A 6,000-nucleotide genomic window follows, 5' to 3' on the forward strand; every position below is an offset into this window, starting at 1 on the left:
GTAGCTGATCAGCTATATAAAAATAGTATTATATGGCTAATACAGGGTGTTTGGAAAGTCACTGTGCAGTTTTGTAATCATATTTTATTCAGTCTGTTTCAAGTCAGCAACTGACAGCGGTATTTAGAAACAAAATAAGAAGGATCCAGGCCTGTATTGATACCAACGGGGGTCACTTTCAAAATTGTTTATAATTGTCATTCATATTTACCTCCTGTATTCTGTATTGAAACATGTCTGTTAATCAATATATAAGTGTACAGTGACTTTTCGATCACCCTGTATGATACTAAGAAGGCGCTAAGATATTATCTGCAGCTATATAGCCTGATCCTCTATACTAAGATGTAACTTGAAACGTATATCGCAATTCGAATGTACCGTGGAATAGATTAAGGGATATACAATTTAATCTAATGACATGATTGATAACCACCTTACTAAATTTAGCTAGCATTGAACACAAAAAAATTACCATGAAAATAAAACTGGTCTAATTATCCAAGACAAATGTTCATATCTGTAAAGTCTCGTGTATATTCGCATGTTAACCATTACATATAACATCAGTATTTATTACCAAATTTAGATATCAAATATTTCTTTATAGAGTAACTGCAACAATCACCTGGCTAAACGTGAGGAACTGTCAAAATGTTCTGTGCTTTATAATACCAACATAACTTCTATAAATATTGTCAAAATTCAACAAAGTGCAAAAATTATTGAAAATTTGTTCAACTTACTTTATTTTTATCAGTAAAAAAGAAGACTTTTGTTGTTAAAAACTTACTAAATACGAAGTGTGTGGGGCTGTAGATACTGAGTAAGTGCTTATAATTACTTTAGGTATATATTACTCAATGAAAAGACGAATCTTACTAAAAAGATGTTTAGTAACGATATAAAATCAAGTCATTCATTTTTAATCTTAACACTATTCATCCTTCTTCTGGAACGTGCAGCTGACAACTTTATGATTGGTTTGAGCAAATTTGTCTCTTTCAAATTTGATTAATACGCAAAAAACTGTTTTTAGTAACTGTTATCTGCACTAAGTTACATAACAAACTGATAAATTAACAAATGTTCAGCAAATACCTTCTGGCCCATACCACGATTACCTGTAATAGTACTTAAACAATGAAATTATGAAACGTCAGAGTGAGAGAAACTTGTAAACTGCGCGTTGAGTATTTTAACTACTCTTAATTATCATCTTGAAACCTGTTTAATATGTGATATTTAGGCTTTGTTTATACCACTGGCCTTCTTTATTATAATTGTTTTTTGAAAGTTGCGTCAAAAGTAATACATTTTTCAAGTCATTTAGGAAAACACACGATCTTTTTTTTATAGATAAGGGTGAGAAACAAAACCTACATACAACTGCATGGTAGATTTTCTCAATCAACTATTTTTATCTTGAAATAGCGAGTTCTGAATTATTTCCTATTATTTATTCTTTGTACAAGTTCACTGTCTAGTATTCAAAGATGTATTTATATATACAATAAAAATGTTTAATTTTACTGAAAACAGAAGAAAATAATGTGGAAACACTGATGTAATATACTGTATTATAAGATGAATAATAATTTCATAGAAACGTAATTAGGTCTATAGATTTACAATAGATTGAACCATAATATGCATGTTGATATTAGAGAATATATTGATATATTTATAAATATTTATAATATATATATATCTGACTTGTAAGCATTTTTCTCTGTGTATAGCAAGAATCCTGGGCCAACATGCTGTCATACAACATACTGGTGAAAGGCAAATACTGTGTTCTTGAAGCCAGAACAGATAAATTATTTCTTATTGTACACAGGGTGGCATAGGCACTTGTTCCTGAATTCCGAGCAGTTCTCTATTGCAGTACCTCTACAAGAAATTTATTCTGAGATTTTATGATTGCTGGTAAAAATTTGAATTTTCTTCCTGGACTCAATTTCTTATCAATTAACAGTGTCATTTTCCCAAACGCTTGGAACTTCATCTATTCAATGACACAAAAGGTCTGGCTTCAATCCATCATATGAAAGAATCCTCACTGTTCAAAACAAAGCTACTATAGGTTTGTTATGAGGTATTACCTTCCGAAAAACCACACCTGCTTCAATATATATATATATATAGACGTATGTGTACTGGATAAGTGGTATCGAAGATTATGTTTTATGTATTTAATAAGTTAGTGTTGTACTCTCTGGCTGGTCGGATGACAAACAGTTATATATGCTGTAATTTGTTAAAATATACTGACAGAAACAGTCCAATTTGAAGGATGGCTGACATGTGCTGTACATGGTTTGTATTATTTTTGTGGTTTCTGTATTTATTTCCACTACTGTACATATTTAATATGCATGGATGCCCATAATGGGAAGAGCACAAACAGCCCATTGTATAAGTTCGTGCTTAATTACAAACAAACACATCATTTCTTTGACTTTTCTTAGACAATAAAGTGCCCAAAGATGTTACGACTATGACGTCTAACACTGATTAGAAAAACTTTAAAAAGTGTCCAAGTTTTAACACCTTTACATGTCCTCTTCAGTCAGACTTTTAATCAAAACAAAAGATTCATTAAAAACATATATAAATGAGTCAAACGTTTTTGTTCAGTAACAGTGGATCACAACGTATTTTAGGCTACTTTACGAAATATTTTATATTTATCTGTGTATATATATATATATTAACTTAGTTGTTTATACTCTATAAAACATAGTGCATGTGTGTTTGTATATATATATATATAATAATGACATATAACGTGCTTGCTTCTAAAACTTTATATCTCTTTTCTAAGGTTAAAATTATCTTTCAACATAATATAAGTTAATTTAGGAAACCTAAAATTAATTTGAACATGTAACAATAATATTCATTTGTTTAGGATCAAATGAAAATATTCTAAATAGTGACTTTGTAAATTTTGATGCTTATTGAGAGTTCTTTCACACTTTGAAAAAAAATCTGTTTAAATATCTATCCAATTATTTTTTTATGTTTAGTTGAAATAAGACTACATTCGTTTTATATTACGTAAAGTAAAATAAAGTATAGGACAAAAACACAGAAACTGTAAAAAGCGTTGCCTTTTAATAACTTAGAATGTTCTTAACTTGTATTAAAGCGCTTATGCTTGTATTGAAGATAATGTGTTTAAATTTATCATTAGTCTCAGTAACTCTTTACGTAATCAAGTTCATGTATTTCGGGTATGTATGATATGGTAAATTTTATTGTAAAGCAATCTATTTACTTGGTATTAACAAATAATATTAAAATGTTTTTCTCAGTTTTAGCTGAAATTTCAGTTATGTTTGCAAATAATAAAATAAAACAAAAGTATGTTGTATAAAATGGTGATGAAACTGTGTTTTGACATGACGTAGAATATGCGATGCCACCAAAACATGATTACTAATGGAAAGGCTATGTAACAGCCCTTTCCATCACAAAATATATTCTACAGGAACGAGACATATGTACACAACGTTTTATGATGACATATCTCTTCAACCGTCGCATACTTCAAGTAGTTGGAATGTGAAACAAGTATTCATTTTATACTAAATGAAAATAAATCAGTCAAGTCGCTTACGGATTTTTGTCCGAATACCTGTTTAAACAGAAACTGAGAAACCGCAGTCCTTATACACTGCAGTGAGTTAGAGTGTGCTTTATCCATGACAGAGCCATTTGATGTCGAAACGACACTACATGACTATTCTCAAGATGCACAACATATGAATTGCAAGGATGTGGCGAATCTTCAAAATTAAATTAATATAAAGTACTCTACTTCTGGGTATATGCCAGAAAATATGTAATAGAAATAAGTTTCATCAATGGTACCGAATCACAAAATGATTGGTAGGAAATACACCATTGCAAAAAATATATATATTCTTTGCGATTGAAAACACACCTTATCTACTTTCTACATTTCAAAATAATCTTTTATTCACGTAAGTATCTTGCATATATCGGTTCTTACTGTCTTTCTACGTCAGTAAGAACTTGAAAGTAATAAACTAGCATCAGTGTTATTAACTTTAAGAAAAACAGTTTTGGCTGATGTTCATTAATTTTCTAGATTTGTTTTGCGTGACTGTTTAACAGTCTTGTGTGATCTCGTTCCATAGATGTTTCAGACTAAGTCGCTCTTTGTTAAAACCAACAGACATAAGCCACCGAAAAGGTTGGGTTGTATAATCATATTAGATATCACACTAAATTAAGTTTATAATGTTTTAATGTAATGTAACTTTCTAACTATAATAAAAAGGTCAATCAAATATTTCTAAAATAATGGTAACCATTCATGTCGAATTATTTTATTTTGTTATTAACAAGGAAATTAAGAGTACCTTTCAAAGGTCTTCTTTGCTTACGTGGCTGCTAATACTATTTCAGGTAATAAAATATAACAATATTTATAGTAAGTAAGCGACCATCTATTGACGAATGTGATTTATGGCTTAAGAAAAGGTGACAGCTTTTACTTGGTTTCTAGACACTTGATAATTTTTAGCAATTTGTTAGATAATGTAAATATAAGAAAGATGTTAGCTGTTAGGTGCTTACCTATGGGTATGTGTATGTTTTCTTATAGCAAAGCCACACCAGGCTATCTGCTGAGCCAACCGGGGGGAAGTGTTCACTTACTTAGTAAATAAAGGAAGTAACTACTCATGTGTCACCAAAATCAACATTCATCTGATATAATGACACGTACTCTTATCTATTTTAATCTTTAACAATCTGACCTTACTCAACAAACCTTAAGAAAGATTAACAAATTCACGTGTAAACAAATAAAGACTTCTAAAAATTTTGTAGTTTTGACCTGATTGGTGGGATTTCAAATTTGTTAACGTGCTCTTTTAAGTAAACTTTCACAGTTTGTTTCAAATAACTTTGAATGAAATATTTTCTAATAAAATATAAGTGGTGTTCTGAGTTCAAAGCTTCTGTTGAAATATTTTGAATTCTTATATTCTAGATATGTTACAAATTAGAATGATATCATGTTTTATAATTTGTAAATATTAATTTTATATGAAACAAGAATGTTCGTGGAAAGCACTCTGTTGAATGCATGTTGGGCCGGCAAGGCCAGGTGGCTGGGTCCTCCATTCGTAATCTGAGCGACGCGGGTTCGAGTCCCCGTCACTCCAAACATACTTGCCCTTTCTGTTGTGGAGATGTTATAATGTGATGGTCAGTCCCGTTATTCGTTAAAAAAGTAACTCAAGAGTTGGCAGTGGGTGGTGATGATCAACTGCTTTCCCTCTAGTCCTACACTACTAAATTAGGGACTGCTAGCGCAGGTAGCTCTCGTGTTGATTTGCACGAAATTCAAAAAACAAACAAACAATCAAATGCATGTTATACAATGAATATTTTATAAATACCGAAAAAATTACGTTTCTTCACAATTATAATTGCACCGATTTTCCAGTAGCTATTAAATGAAATTATTTGCGTATGCAATTACAAATAAAAAGCGACATATTGTTAAGTAAAATTATGAAAGACAGATAAGTGAAAAAGTAAAAAACATTAAAATTCTTAACTTTAACTTTGATGAAATACTGAGCAATACACTTACCTGACACTACACAATCTGAGAGGTGAACGTTGACAAGCCTCAGGCCTTTAAACCTATACTGATGATGTCAATGGTTTGCTCTCTTTTTGAGGATGGTAGAAACTCAGGGAGTCGCTAGTTGGAGGCGCATGTGCAGTTTTCTTTCCTTCTGTTGGCCAAATGACAGGCGTTTGCACTCCATGGTTGACCTTTACTATTTTATTAAAATTATTATATATGTACAAAGACAGAATTATGCATCTAACACAAGCTATGTTATTCTTACCATAAACAAACCTTTATAACTAATTTTTCTTTGTAGAACTAAGTGCTCTTTCAGTATAAATTTTCGAAATTAATTTTTCTTTTAGCTACCCATC

At 30.8% G+C, this 6,000-nt stretch overlaps 1 protein-coding gene across 1 annotated transcript in view; it reads right to left on the bottom strand.

Annotated features, from left to right (window-relative positions):
* Positions 1-5,718, bottom strand: part of LOC143252921 (calcitonin gene-related peptide type 1 receptor-like) — a 121,755-nt gene extending 116,037 nt beyond the window's left edge. The window contains exon 1 of the mRNA XM_076505790.1: positions 5,642-5,718. The gene's annotated coding sequence lies outside the window, so the exon portion shown is untranslated. The remainder of the gene's footprint in view (positions 1-5,641) is intronic.
* Between the last annotated feature and the right edge of the window lie 282 nt (positions 5,719-6,000).

The sequence above is a fragment of the Tachypleus tridentatus genome, chromosome 6 (assembly GCF_004210375.1).
Source record: "Tachypleus tridentatus isolate NWPU-2018 chromosome 6, ASM421037v1, whole genome shotgun sequence".
NCBI lineage: Eukaryota > Metazoa > Arthropoda > Merostomata > Xiphosura > Limulidae > Tachypleus > Tachypleus tridentatus.